Below are 16,168 nucleotides of genomic sequence, written 5' to 3' on the forward strand. Positions count from 1 at the left end.
CAGTTCACTGCCCAAGACAGCTGGTAAAAATACGATGCACACAGCAGCCCCTCTGCCCTAACCACGTCCCTGAAAAACAACACCTGCACTGCACGATCAGGACCAGTAATTCCCTCTCCTCTCATCCTCCCTTGTCCTTCCCCTATGAGTGAGTATCCTCTTTTCCTCCTCAGTATTTCCTCCCAGCAGAAACACCCAATTCCCTCCCCCATCCTCCTTCAACTATGCAATGAAGACTTGCAGGTGTCACCTGCAGGTCCTAAAGCTGGCACCAGAAGTGCTCATTAGGAAGACACAGCCACACCTCAGGATGTCCAGACTCAGGAAAATCATGCTTCAGCTGAGCTGTAAGAGATTCACACTTCAAACAGCATCTCAACAGGTATGAGGACTGAAATTAAAAACCCTTCACATTCTCCAGTCTGACACCACTGTCATACATCCGTGTTTGATACGAGGCCAATAAAGACTTACTCTAATGCAAAATCCCTTTAGCTATACTCTAAACCAATTGGGCTGAAAAGGCAAAGAACTTGGAAACACACAATGCAGAAGCATCAGACCCTCACACTTCTGCCCTGGATCTTCAAACTCAACATCATTTTCCTATAACACGTTTCCAAGTTAAGATATTCTCAGAAGCAGCAGCAGGACATATTTCTTGCAGCGCTTTCACCTGCTTGTACCCCACTCTGATCCATTGTCAGCCCTTGAACTGCTTTGTCATTTCCTCACTTTGCTCCTCCAGCTGCACAGTTATTCCTGTAACCAGAACAGCAACGGCTCTTAGGGCAAGAAACTTGGCACAGTTAAGGGACTGGCTTTGTAGTTTCAGCTGTAAAGTTCTAAGCAGTAACTTCTCCCCTTGCTTGGTAAGGAAAACTCAGCACACTGTGGGTAGTTTAGAAACAACCACCACCACCTCCCTAGAATAAAATAAAAAAGCACTTCTGCATCTGCTAGGAGTCTCGCATCACCTGGGGTGCAACAGGAAGCCAGAAGCTCACACTTGCAACCTGCACCACTGATTGCCAAGAAATCTCCCCTGTAAAGCCAGCAAAGAGAAGCCAAGACAAGCCAAACACTTGCCAGACACTTCCAAAGCTCCAAAGGGAGAAATGTTAAGAAACAAGACAGGCACCCAGCTAAGAAGGCAGAAAATTCAAATACCATTTTAAGAGTTTTAGAGACACTACAGTAAATAAAGTACCACCTTTCACCTGTTAACTCTGCAGATGCAGGCTATATACAAAGCAAGTGCTCAGGCGAGGGAAGAGGATGAAGTTCTGGAGAACAACAACAGATACACAAGTATCTTAATCCTCAAGATACAAAAAGCAGCCAAAGACTTGAAACAGAGGCAGCAAATATATCCCCATAATGAAGTTTAGGAGTCCCCCTCATTAGGGGAGACCGAAGAGTCACCCACAATGTCAGTGTAACCTTTGTGGACAGAATAAGTCCAGTAAGATCACTGGGCACACTCTTGTAGAGAGTCTTAAAAATGGATCTAAGTGGAAAATGAACAACTGAGACTAGGAACAAGCACCTATTAACTATCCTTTGGCCATTTACTCCCCTTAGACTAACGCCAGCAGCACTGATGAGGGAACCAAACATATGGACTCACTTCTTTACCACAATCCCGGAAAGCACCCAAGGAGAGCACTAGCAATTCTCCCTGGATGACTCGACTGTACAAAGGGAGAAAGCTGGAGGAATTCCCAGGAGAAGGTGTTTGGGGAAGAGGCTGAGCACCACCCTCATTGCTGTGCTCAAGCCAACATTGCAAAGTAGCTCCCACTTCCTTAGGAATGTCCATCGTGGTAACACCCAATTGTTACTGAGGGGTTGCTGCCCAGTACTTGCAAGCTGGGTATTACCAAACCCAGAATTAAAGTCACTAGTTTGATTACATGTGATCACAAACACTGACAATGTAATACCCAAAGATGCCCAAATTAACATGCTAGTCTGCTGAAAAGAGCCGAGCCATAGAATTAGCTGCTTCCTACACTCGCCAGCAGCACAAAAGCTCCCACGACTGAAAAGTCAACAGCAGGAAGAAAAGTCTCAAGGTCTGTTACGATTAAAGTTCTTTTCTCTCCTTCAAGTGCCTAATGTGAGATAAACCAGAGCCTGTTCCCCCCACCCTCCCAGGAATAGACCTTTACTGTGTAATCCCATCAGTCAAACATGGACAAGGGCAACTGCCCACTTCTACAGGCTGAGCCAGCCTCAAAGGTCTACTCGGTCTCAAATAAAGCAAATTGAAGGTCTCCAGCATGGCTTGACAAAACGCCAGCAAGCCCATTGCTGCTCAACAGAGATCACCACTGCAAGTACAATATTGCTGCAGTAAAGACTGGGATGATGTGGGGTGGAGGACGCAACCCCAAACACATCATTCTGGAGGGCAGGCAAGAACAAGGGAGGGAAATCATTAAGGAACATTGGAAAAGATAAGACAGTCTGAAAACAGGCATGTGTGGTGGGTTGACCCTGGCTGGATGCCAGGTGCCCACCAAAGCCATTCTATCACTCCACCCTCCTCAGCTGGACAGGGGAGAGAAAATATAACAAAGGGCTCATGGGTCAAGATAAGGACAGGAGAGATCACTCACCAATTACCATCAGGGGCAAAACAGACTCAGCTTGGGGAAAATTAACTCAATTTATTACCAATCAACCAGAGTAGGGTAATGAGAAATAAAACCAAATCTCAAAACACCTTCCCTCCACCCCTCCCTTCCCTCCCAGGCACAACTTCACTCCCGGATTCTCTACCTACCCCCCCGCAGCAGCACAGGGGGATGGGGAATGGGCTTTATGGTCAGTTCATCACACATTATCTCTGCCACTTCATCCTCCTCGGGGGCAGGACTCATCACACTCTTCCCCTGCTCCAGCATGGGGTCCCTCCCACAGGAGACTGTCCTTCACGAACTTCTCCAATGTGGGTCCTTCCCATGGGCTGCAGTTCTTCACGAACTGCTCCAGCACGGGTCCCTTCCACAGTGTGCAGTCCTTCAGGAGCACACTGCTCCAGTGTGGGTCCCCCACAGGGTCACAAGTCCTGCCAGAAAACCTATTCTGTGGGCTCCTCTCTCCACAGATCCACAGGTCCTGCCAGGAGCCTGCTCCAGCGCAGGCTTCCCACAGGGTCACAGCCTCCCCTTTGGGCACCCACCTGCTCCAGCGTGGGGTCCTCCACGGGCTGCAGGTGGATATCTGCTCCCCCATGGACCTCCCTGGGCTGCAGGGGGACAACCTGCCTCACCATGGTCTTCACCACAGGCTGCAGGGGAATCTCTGCTCCAGCGCCTGGAGCATCTCCTCCCCCTCCTTCTTCACTGACCTTGGTGTCTGCAGGGTTGTTTCTCTTACATGTTCTCACTTCTCTCTCCGGCTGCCGTTTCCATCTGTCCCAGCAACTTTTTTTTCTTTCTTAAATGTTATCCCAGAGGCACTACCACTATTGCTGATTGGCTCAGCCTTGGCCGGCAGCAGGTCCGTCTTAGAGCCAGCTGGTGTTGGCTCTGTTGGACACAGGGGAAGCTTCCAGCAACTTCTCACAGAAGCCACCCTTGTAAACCCCCTGCTACCAAAACCTTGCCACACAAACCCAATACAGCACGCCACTGGGTCTCAGCAGAGCACAGTGAGCTCTTCAAGAGGCTACCGAAGCACAGTCACAAGACTCAACTCCATCCATCACAGGGGTCTATCTGCCATTTCAACAACAGGCTGCCCCCAGATCGCTTCCATGCAGAGCCTGGAGATTCCCTGCCCTACAGCCATTCCTGCACTTTGATGGGAAACCCCTGGCTTTCTCCCCATGAGCCTGGATTTCAATTCCAGTATCTAACTCAACAGGGCAACAAAATCAAATCAAGTAAGAAAACCTGGCTTTTTCTCCCATCACTTATCTTTGGACAGTTGGCATATCATCACCTTTCTCCATCTCAAGTTCTAACAACACTGACTGGACCAAAAGTGACAGATGACCAACCACAAAATGTTCAGAAACTTAACATCTGTATGGCTACAAGCATTTCAAACCACTGAAAAAGCTAGAAATCAAGTTCTCTCTGGCCCCATTTGTTTGCAGGCTTGCAGCACTATCTAGTTTGTTTCCAGTTTTTCGGGGGAATTTTCATACAGCAACAAGGGTGGATCCCTCCCCATGAGAAGTTCTCTTTGCAAGAAAGCACCCTGAAAGCAGAATACACAGAAGCAGGTGAGACTCAAGGAATTTTACATCATTGTCCAGATTCTTCCGAGATTTGTCCAAAGCTTCCTACGCAAGAAAAAAAAGGAGGAAAAGGGCACTCACACTACCAGGCTTTAGGACCACACACTGAGGTACTCAGGGAGACCAGAGTCAGCAGAGAGGGACACTTTCCAGGGATGCCTCTGCAGTAACCTAGAGACTCTGCCGACTCTGCAGAAAGATCAGCCTCTCTATCTGGAAGCTGAAGCTCAGTCCATACAAACACCCTTTTTGCCCCCTCACCCAGACCTGCAATATGCTTCAATTGACCAACATCAGGGCTAGGACTTCCAGACCAGGAGTTTTCCTTTGCCGCTGGTGACACTCAGCGCCTAACTAGTAAATGTTGTTTCAGCACAACTGGAGGACACTCAAGTAGACTCAAGTGTCTAGTTTCTTTAGGAAAGGGAAGGAAAAAAAAAAAAAGAAAAAAAAAAGCAAGCAGCACCTCAAACCAAGCTCAAATAAAAAAAAAATAAGTAGAACACATTCCCTCTGACACAGTGATCTTACACAGTAGCTGGAGGAATAATCCTAGAAATACACAACCTGTCATACTTCACCCAAGACTTGCTTCTTCTCTGTATACTTCCACTTTTCAAAGCCTGTAAAATAACCAAAGCAGTATGTTGCCATCACAGAACAACACAGGCACCGTTACAACATCTTTAAAAAACAATGAACAACTCTAAAATTGGCATGCTCCTTCGCTACCCCAGGGGATATAATTTGCCCTTTTTCTGAGAAAAGCCTGAAGAGCCACACACGCAGCACCATGAACTGATTCCATTTAAGCAACTAACCCACAAGGGAAGTAGAATTATGAAACGTCACAAGAAGAGCTGTTTGTGAAGCACCCGTGGCAGTGCTCAGCGGGAGTAAACTGTACTTCTGGGACAGGTGCACCTCTGGGAGAGCTCTTCTCTGGCCAGGATTTCCACCTGGAGGGGAGGGAACTGCATTCCTTTTCCTTGCAGGATTTCCATCCAACTCTCCACTACCAACTGGAAATTAAGCCTGAGGCTCACTGCTTGGCATTACTGATGAAGGTACTGAGTACAGAGATGAGAGGAACCACAAGGACACAGGCAGACTAGCTCCAGGCAGTCTGCCAGGAACTGCGTAGGGGACTAGAGCTACTCTGCGGTGGTGGCTGTGACCTCCAGCAGAGACAGGAGAACAGAGCATGTCCCAGCCCTGTCTGTCTTCTCAGCTTCAACCAACTGCCCATTTGGCACCAAAGCAGTGAGGTACAGGCACAGTCTGCTCCACCAGCAACAGCGGCAGGGCAAAGGCATTCATCCCAGCAGGACAGAGGCATCAGTAACAAACAGAGTTTAGTGCCTGCCAAAAGTCTAGCAGGAGCACCCTGGAGTCCTGCACTTTAGCTGAGCAGTGGGGAAGACCATCACCCTGGAACGCACACGCTTCACAGCTGGACCTGAAGGCCATCGGACCTATTCTCCCCACCCAGTCCCACAGAATTTTGAGGGAGTTTCAATGCACAAGGCAGCAGGGCATTTGGGGGAAGACTGAGCCTTTCCTATAGCAAACAGGATGACAGCAGGTGCTAGCGCAACACGAGCTAACAGCAAGTTACCTTGCTACATGGAAAGCTTCTAGCTTGCGTTAGTGAAGCCTGAGGTGCACTCTTCAACCTTGGGGGAAAAAAAAAAAAAAAAAAAACAAACAAAAACGACAAACCAGTTCATTTATCACACTGGCTCATTACAGGAGATGGCCAACCAGAACAGCTAAAATGGGAAAAGTTTCCACAGCCTGGGACAAAAAACATCCTGGGTTGTAGGCAGGTTATGAAGAACCCATGAGCTACAGCAGCAGCACACTCGGGAACCTTGGCTCATGTGGAAAATGGAGAGATTTAGTCCATTTTGAACAACCAGAACACTCATGCCCCTAGCCCCCATTTTCCCTCAGCACCTCTGCAGGCCCTCCATGTCATGTCCCCCTGCAATAGCCATGCTGCAGAACAGCCTACGCAAACTCCAGTTGTGCAAGCTGATACCTGGGACAGGCAGAGGAGGAAGAGAGATCCATTTTTGCTCCCAGCACTGCTGAAAACTACAATTCAAATACAAACACACTTTTGAAAACTCCTGCACTCCTACAGTTTGGGCTTGATGGGCAATACTCCCAGGGAATCCATCCCTGGGCTCCAACAAGTACAGCTTAAAATGACCGTATTCCTCTATGTATAAACAGTGTCATTAGACCTGTACTTTTAAGAAATAAGATCAACCCAGGCCAGGGCCAGGTCTGCAGATAAAGCAGTAGCTTCTCTCTTATAAATACATCTAATGTTGTTTGATTACAAGTAGCCCTCACTCCAGGTAACATCACTGACACAAAGTACCTGCACACACGCAGCCCCCAGACTTTCACAGAAAGCCCAGGAGCAACCCCTCTCTGAGAAAGGAACCCTATCTCACAGCAAAGTAGGGGAGGGGGCACATGGCCAAGATAGCCTCAATGTGGGGGAAGAGGCATCTGGACTCAATACAATAAAAAGAGATTTCAAAAACCCTTCATATAAAGCATCAAGGAGGTTAAAGCAAAAAACTGCTTCAAAAAGAGGAACAAAACTGCTGGAGACCAACAGAAATCTCTGCCAAAAAATAACTTGCCTTGAAATCAGAAAACAACAGCATCACATGGTTTTGTTGTTAAAAAAAGGAGAAGAAAAGGCGAAATCTGTGTAAAGACCAGCATTTGTAAAGAGTTATCATTAGCTCCAGAGACCAGTGCAATTTCCATGAAGTCCTGATGGAAGGGGACCTCCTGCCACAGAGAGTTTTGTCCCAGACGAGTCAAAGCAGTGGGTTTGAAGAGCATTTGGGAAGAAATTTGGGTCAGAAAAATAGTTCCTCCAGGTTTCATCAGGATTCTGTTAAAGGAAAGGTTAGATTGTTATTGCTGCCAAGCCAACCCAAAACCTTGTCTCACAATAGCCAAAGGTAGCTTCCAGAGCCTAAGAAGGGATCTTTTCTATTAACACTCCGTGAAGCTTCAGACAAATCAACTTCCTGAAGACACCAGAGTTGTCCTCAGAAAAAGCTTCAGGACATTTGGGCCAAACACTGGAGGGGGGAGAGGTGAAGGGTAGGGAAGATACCAAGCTTCACTCCTTTTTAAAGTTACACCAGAATGATAGAAAAGGTAATGGCTAGAAGTTAGACAAAGCCATTAACTGCTTTATGAGAACATGCAGGAAATTGAACTCAAGTGCCTGCCATGGCATTACCTCAGGAAGCCACACTTTCTAAAATTGCACACAATTAAATGAAATCACTCTCACTTTGAGTGCCACGCTACAGGAGCGTAGTTTGAAAGGAAGACAATGTCTTTTGTGTTTGAGGTTCTGAAAACTACAGGTCAGATGACATTCAGAAACATAAAGATATAAAATCTAGTTCGTTCATGAATCGGTGTGCAAGAGCAGTACTCAGTATGACTTACACTCAAGCAACCAACCTTCAATACTCTTTCAGAAAGCTTTTGTAGAAAGCAATTCTGCAGCACTTCTTGCATTTCATGCATGATTACAGTTATCGGTTACATGATCACTGTTTTGCTGGGATGCCTTTCATGTAATAGCTCCCAGTACTATAAAAAGAACCACTTCTCAAGCCCTGCGGCACCCCTGTGTAAAGGGTCTCCTACTGCCTCAAGCTACTCACCAGCCAGCCTTTCCCAGTAGTCAACTGCAAAACTCTGCTTCCTCCTATTTCTGCTTCTGTCCATGGCAGGCACAGTGGGGCTTTTCACCCAGGAACCTCTGGGCTCTGATGCTGTAAAACAGGAAGGAACCTTGCCCCGTTCCCACTATGATGATGTGCTCGTAGAAGCTCACCCATCGAATACCTGTCAAACAGAGAAGGGACATACAACGCAGTGAGGAAGATGGATGCTTCGCCTCTGCAGTGCTGCTGCTTGAAGTCTAGTATTTTCTTTAAGAGGAACTACCTACTCGTATTCTCCACAACACCGAAGCTTCCCCACTGCTAGGGAGCACTTCAGACAAATCCCATGGATGCTACTGAAGCAGCAGCTTCAATTCCATACACTGCTTCCCTTCTCCTCTGAGGCTATCAGCTCCACTGATGGTCCACAGCCAGAAGCTTCATGCTCAGCAGGCCCCAGCTCCGCCAGAGAAGCAAAGATCACAAGCCATTTCAGATCAAGAGCAGCTTTGCTCTGTCTTCCACAAGCCTCTAAGGGAACACACCATGAGCAGCAGACAGAGGAAAGAAGGTCACACTGGTTTCCCCCATGAGCTCTGTCGTGGTCTAACCCCAGCCAGCAACTAAGCACCACGCAGCCACTCACGCACCTCCCTCACACTGGGATAGGGGAGAGAATCAGAAGAGTAAACGTGAGAAGAAAAAACCTTGTGGGCTGAGATAAAGACAGTTTAATAGGTAAAGCAAAAGCCGCACAAGCAAGCAAAGCAAAACAAGGCATTCATTCACTACTTCCCATGGGCAGGCAGGTGTTCAGCCATCTCTAGGAAAGCAGGGCTCCACCACGCTCACACCCCATCTAGCTACCTGCCAAGCTGCAATAGGTGACCATGGGAGAAAAATTCCTGTCCCAGCTGCCACCAAGTGCATTTTGCTGATCAACAGGCTAGCTGTAAGCAAGTATAACCCTGATATTCACTAGTCACTTTGCTGCTCAGATAGGTCAGGTTCTTAAATAATTTTGAAGTTCTCTCCACTCAAATATTCTCACACAAGCACACCTTACTCTTTGTAGCTCTGTACACTTTTAGCACTTCACCCAGCAATGAAAACAGGCTAGGAATCCTGCAACCTAAGCAACACCATGTTCCACCACTACATGGGAAGCTACAGCAAGCTTCTAGTCCTAACAAAACATTCTAGCACCATTATGTTATGCCGTGAGATTGAGTAAAAGAGTACATTTTGCTTTCACAAAATCTAAATCTGAAACCTCAGCTAAACAAGGATCCCTTGGCAAATAGTCTGGGGTGGGGGGCAGTCCTCTATGCAGGAATTTGCAATTTGCAAAACATCCCGTCATCTCATCTCTATTGTGCAAAAGGTTGGTTCTGTGTACGCACTCTACCCCAAACAACTCTTTTACACAGATTAAACCCCACCACATCTATGTTTTTCCTTCCTGCACACCACAACCCCAAGTTACAAAGCCTAGGGCTTTTAAAACCCTCTTTAAAGTACCACTGAATTACAGCCTAAACAAGCATTCAAACAGGAGAGGAAAAGAGGGAGTTATGCCAGCTACATCCGCGTGCCAACTGCTGTCACCGTACCAAGTGAGACCAAACATCACAAAACATGTAACCTACTGGAATACACCCAGCGGTACATGTGGCAGCAGACATGCAAGAGGCATGGATGCAGCCAGGGAGTTTCCCCTTCCCCTCTGTACCGAGTCCTAACCAGAAACACATCCTCATCCTTCCGCCTCCGCAACCTCCTGATGTTAAATCCACAGCCGCCAGCATCTGCGACACACACTTCGCACAGGCAAGGCAAACCATCCTGCTCCAGATGTAGAGGTGAAGTCTTGGCTGTAGGCTTAGCAGGTGTTAAACCACTGTGCAAGTGTCACACCTGCTGAATTAGATTCACCAAATTCAGGTAAGAATCTCCCACTTCAATTCAGAGAACTACAAAGGCAAGTTGGAGACATGCCCCCGCCCCAACCCCCATTACAAGGCCCTGGCTCTGGCAAATACATGCAGAAAGCTTCCAGCCCTCTGCCATCAGCAAGAGCAGTCACTTGCCTAAGAGGAGAAAGGCACAAGAGGGGACATCCTCTTATTTTTGCTCCAAAAGTGCTCCTGACAAGCAACCCAACACAACTCTTCCTTAGCAGAAACAGGTGATGGAGGATGAAAGCAGATGGCATATACTTTGCAATGCCATTTATTAATAAAAAGCTGTAAAATGCAGAATGACTGTGGATCTTTCTCCAATCCAAAAAATTAACTGAAGGAATCCCTGATGTACCCACGACTAAGAGGATGTGTAGAACAGGCGTTCAAGAACAGCACTTCAGATTGGCTCCTAAGGGGCTGAAGTACCTCAGATTCATCATTCCCATCAAACAAAAAGCACAACCTGCGCCAGGAACTGATCACGGTAAGCTCTCCAACACAGCCAGCACTCTACCACCTCTAGACCTGGACTACTTGCGTCAGCAAATTGAGTCTTCCTCCTGAGAGGCAGGGAGGGTCTACAAATCCCAGAAGGGAAGGAGGACACAGTAGCATGTCCTACACAAGGAGCAGACACAGGGTCTGTGCTGCGCAACCTCTGTCCGCTACATTAACATTGCTACCTTCAGGATATAAAGTCAAGGGCACATGACACTGCACTGCATGCCAGTCGAGCAGAAAGCAGTTGCTCTCGCAGATCAAGAACTAGAGTCCAGGGCCTGCACTTCCCTGTACAGCTGCTAAGAAAAGCAACACTTACAAGATGCACTAAAAAGCATTAGCTACCTTCTCATGGGGAGAGACAGGTTTATACCAGGTAAAAACCAGCCCCAGTTCCAGTCTTACGAAGCGACCGCCTTTCTCTGACCTGCTTTTGTAAACAACACTAAGGATCTGAAGTTAATGGGGACTTACCACATTCCACAGGTGCATTTGGAAGCTGAAAACACATTCAGGTAACACTTCAAAGCACTTAAAAGTCAACCCAGATGTTAGTATGCAAATCAAGAGCGAGCCTCCTTTCCAGAGGTGCTGCACCACTCCAAGTCCCAGCGAGAGCAAGAGAAAGCTGAAACGCTCGGTATCTTGGGAATTAATACTACTTAAGTGCCTCCACCACCATGCAAAAAAAAAAAAAAAGTCTGCCTACTATACAGCAGAAAACAGCACTGAACAAAGGTGCTCTCCAGACATGAACTGGAGATGCCCCAGAGATACTACCTACACACAGATCATCCCCCCAGCAGGTATGATGGCATACAGCAGCTTTCAGCCACCAGTCACCACTGGGCACAACACTGCAGTAACTTGGTATTTCTTCCCTATGATACCGAAGGGTGACAGTGTCAGGAGCTCCACAGAGCCCTCGCTGACAGTGGGTCAGGACAAGGACTGTTGCTGGTAAGGTGGGCAGGTGACAACACAAGCTGGTGAAGCACCTTTTCTGCTATCACAGAAACTTCTCCTGCATCTGAAAGAAGCAGACCCTGACATTCATCTAGACAGCACCATTCAAACTCCAGTAACCACATCAGTAAAACTTTCCCAATCCTTGCTTACATGCATTCTCTTTTCTTAACTTGCCTGATGGAGATGGAATGCCTAGAGCCCAGCTAAATAAGGACTGCAATTTAGTAGTCTGGGATTCATATAGTTTAAAATGGGCATCACAGCACAGTGTCTTCTCATGCTTGAAAACAAAGGCTAGGAGAAGAAGCTTATGGGACCACGCACCCTGCAAGCCCTCACACTTGGCCCTGCTGTAAAGTTCCACTGGACATACTGCATCCACATCAGAAAAGGAAAACGGCACACAAATCTGCAAACTCTTTTTTTTTTTTTTTTTTTTTTTTTAAAAGAGTGAGCTTTTGTATATTTGAAGCAAATAAATACTCACTAAAAATTAGAGTCTCACTCACAGCTTTAAAATTACAAAGCAAGCATTCACTCACAGCACAGACTCCCAGTATGAGACCACGGAGCAGACAACATGTTTTTTTTCCATACCCAGAGAAAAATGCAAGAATAAACAGTATTAACAGCAGTACAAAGACTGGATTTGCTTTGAGATTAATTAAAACAGAGTAAGACACAGTACAAAAAGAAGTAGAAGCAAAATGCACACTTTTTAAAGTTCAGTAATATTTGGATAGCGTACAGCTTAGTTGATCATAAAAGCACTCATATTGTCTATCATTAGATTTCAGACTTGCTTTCGCGTTTGGTTTCTTGGTTGCTCAAGGAATACTGTTATAGAACACTTCTGTAAGCTATGTTCAAGGAAGTTGCCGTGAAAAAAACAAAACACAGCTAAAAAATAACTTCACCACAAAAACAGACCTTTAAGAGAAAAGCAACAACCTGAGCCAGAGAAAAAAAACTGAAAGAGATGGGATGCCTTATTTGAACGAAGCTGAGATGATAAAGGCTGCAGCCAAGTATTATACAAAGAACAATGGACATTTTGGTCAATTCTTTTACCAAACTCAGCTGTGGCTGCTTAGTCCAGAGCTTAATTTTATGCCTATGGACTGCTGAAATAGACTGCTGCAGGGTTTTTTATCCTTTTCCCTTGCATATCTGTAATCACCTCTGCTGTTCTCATCAAGCTTAGGAGCTGACAATGTTTTTTTTAATGCAGATAGTTGGGCTGGAGACTTGCAAGAATCAATGTTTGTATTTAATTCAAAATCAAATTCCAGGATTAGTTTTTTGGCTTTTGGGAGGAAAAAAAAAAACACACAACAAAAAAACCAATCTTACTGACCTAACAATTCAGGTATTTGATTTTTATACGAGACTGTTACAATCTTCTGTCACCTGCAGTCTGACACCTCCTCACAGAGAATACTACACCCTGCAGTAGTACTGTACTGCAAAGACAGTAATACTCTGTCTGATACTAGAAAAACCAAGTCTAGACCAAGGCCCTACAAACAAAACAAAGGGAAGCACTGTACTGAGACCAAGAAGGGTTTAAATAGCCAAGGTAGTTCCAAGTGGTTTAAAAAAAAAAACCCAAAACTATTTTAAACATATGTATGTATGTATATATACAGATTATATATATCACACACACACACAATCACAGAGTACATAGGACGATACAGAAGAATAAAAATTGTAGGTGTGTGTATATGCATACACACACAGAGTAGGATATTAAAGGGAAAAAACACCCGTAGGGGTGTGCGTATATAAAGACACCTGTAATATATATATGTATGGGCATGTATAGATATATACACACACCCCTACAGACTATTTTTTCTTTAACTAATACCCTACTATCTTTTAATGAAAAAAAACTGAAGTACAGAGACAACTCTTACTAACAAGAAACATCTACACCACCATTCATTTCCACTTATCAATTTACTCAATTTTTAGAAAAAAACCAAAACCCTCCTCCTCTGCCAGTTAATATTGCAAACCTGAAGACACCAAGGGAGCTGTCCATGTGGTAGCAAGCTGCTATAGACACACCGGTAACACTCAGGCCAAGGCTGTTTGCAGTGTTCATATTGCTTGCCATGCTGACAACCAAAGAGGTGGTGCTAGGGGCTGAGGTTGAAGCAGTTGAAGAGGTTCTTCAGGGCTGAAGCAGAGCTGTGTTCTCCATGCTGGTGACAAAAAGAATGAGGATCATACAGCAAATAAACCACAGTGGGGGAAAGAAAAAACCAACCAAACAAAACCCCCTAACCAATAATCTTTTAAGTAACAGCAGCACATGCAAAAGATAGGCATTATCTATATACCAAGCAAGCAACTAGAGTTGCATGCTTGTGATTTTTAAGTATTCAAAGAAAATTATTATGAGTTCAATTCAAACCGCTGTATCATCACAAAACTATACCACAGTAACTCAGATCTCACTCCATTGCATTATTTCTTGCCCTTTGCTTGTATACTCCTTTAAGATAGTACTTGTTCTGTTAAATAAACTCCTACATCCTTCCAAAAGGCAGCATTCGTTTTTGAAAGACAGGACCCTGCTATCGTGATTTCCTCAATGCACTTGTGCAATTTAAAAGATTAAAACTGTAGTGCCCCACAACAGAGTCAATGTGTTCAGACTGTATTTATGACAGTTCTTTTGCTCTGCATTTTGGGGGAAAGCAGATTACACAGCTTGCATCTTTGATGTGGAGAGCTGGGTTTCAAAACAATACTACAAGCCTAAAAGAGCACAGCATAGTACAGCTTATACAGAAAGTAAATATTACATCATAAGCCATATTGCACGCTTCTATCAGAGAAAGCGGGCTTTATGTAGGCACATGGGAAGTGGGCCTTTTGCTCAAAAACAAAAGAAAATCCCGATTTAAAAAGTTCATATACTAAAACAGTCATGCGATATCCTTTTTGATTCGCCTCTAAATCCACATGTAGATTTTATTCCTTCACTGCCATCTGAATTCGTACTGCTTGAGGCACTTTTCATGTAAAACCAAGAAAGCTCAACTCAGAAGGCAAAGACCCTTCTTAACAGAACTCAGCATCTGTGACTACAATACACCCTCCCCCTCATTTAAACATAACAGCATGGTAAACACAGTTTTTAAATTCCAAGCAGAGAGATTCCAACTTTGAAGACTACCAGACATTCTCCTTTTGGCACAAAATAATCAATTTCTTTCACTTACCTCGTGTTTCTTGTTTTCCATGCTGCAGCACAGAAAGCCAGTACCCACAGCTGCACAAAGACTTCCACTGCTCACACCAGCGTGCAAAGCACTGAGGAGCCTTGGCTCAGTCTTGGCAGTACAGGAGCAATCCATCTCAAGTGCACTACACATTTGGCATTTGGGGCCATCGCATAGAGAGAGTTAATTATTGCTTTTCCTCCCAGTAACAACAGCAGAAGAAAAAAGAAACCCTCCTCACTTCCACAGCTCTTCTTTCCAGGCTAGAGAGTTACGGCAGCAGCTACCTATTTTACCCAACCTACAAGGCACCTTTTGAACAATTTTCAAAGCTGGCCCAAAACCCAGATCATAAATAATCATCAGTCTAAAGAAAGACCAGAGGCCTCTGCACTGCTAGAGATAGGCAGGAACACTTAACTTACTAGAATCCTTCGTAAAAACATAATGTTTGTGATGGCATCTGAACTACAAATTTCTTTTTAGACTTAAAGACCTAGTGAATGGCAATATCCTGCCACACTTCAATTGCTTGTTAGCACTTGCATGGTTTCAGAATGCATACGTAATGACACTGACTGTATGGAAATTATCAGGTATTTATTTTGCTATTAGTTCCAAGGCCACAGTTGTGTGAGGCATTACACAAGCAAATTAAATCCTTGCCCAAAAGAGTTTGCAAACCACCTGTGTGTTAACACAGTCACTGCATTTCAAGCCTTCTACCTGTGACAATATCCTCTCAGGGCACACACTTGCCTGCTCGGATCAAACACTCACTCAGCAGAGGGGTTCCTTCCTGGGGCCTGAATACTGAGCTATTGGTGTCAGAAGCTTTGAAATCCCCAACTTTGTAAGTTGCTCATCAGCCAAGTGGCTTGTGTTCCTCCGTGTAAAGGCTCAGATTGTCTTCCTGTACAGAGCACAGAGTTTTGCCCTCTAAGTGCTGTGGGATACTCTGCTCAGGCAGACATTTGAACAGCTGTGCTTGTGTATCTCAAGGTGTGTAGAGAAAACAAACTGAAATCCTTGCCTGTGGGGGGGAAATACCGAGCCTGAGGTTAGAGCTGAGGTAGGCTTTGCTGACCCAGTGTGTCAGGTAGGAAGCGCAAGCACTGCTCTCCAGCCTTTCTCCCTGGTGCATGCACACAGAGCAAAGCGCTGGCTCCTTCCAGCTGGCAGCGTGGGTGGGCGCGAGGGTGACAGACACCTCCTGATCCCTTTAGCTGTGACAGTCTCACCACCCCCAGCTGAGACTTGCTATTGTGTTCAATCCCGGCAGCAAAGCTTTTAACAGACCCATCAGTCAGTAACTGGATAGAAGCAAAACTCCTTGTACCTTTGAGCTGAACCATACATTTGATTCCAGGCACAAGAGCTTGCCAAGTTTACTGGGAAGAACACTTCCATTGTACGTGCCGGTTCTTACAGTGCAGGCTGGGTTTTAGACTGCAGTTGTGCTTCCGTGCGGAAGCCAAGCTAAGCTTTGCGCGAGCAGCCCTGCTCTTTGCCATCCCCTTC

The 16,168-nt window shown here is 45.6% G+C and overlaps 1 long non-coding RNA gene across 1 annotated transcript; it reads right to left on the minus strand.

The window, feature by feature from the left end:
- Positions 1–5,999: 5,999 nt before the first annotated feature.
- Positions 6,000–13,580, minus strand: LOC128148849 (uncharacterized). Its single transcript, XR_008237417.1, has 3 exons — positions 13,433–13,580; positions 7,972–8,155; positions 6,000–7,178 (listed from the first exon to the last, which is right to left on the minus strand). It is a non-coding gene; the product is annotated as an uncharacterized LOC128148849 (long non-coding RNA).
- Positions 13,581–16,168: the final 2,588 nt, after the last annotated feature.

Source organism: Harpia harpyja, chromosome 12 (assembly GCF_026419915.1).
Source record: "Harpia harpyja isolate bHarHar1 chromosome 12, bHarHar1 primary haplotype, whole genome shotgun sequence".
Taxonomy (NCBI): Eukaryota; Metazoa; Chordata; class Aves; order Accipitriformes; family Accipitridae; genus Harpia; species Harpia harpyja.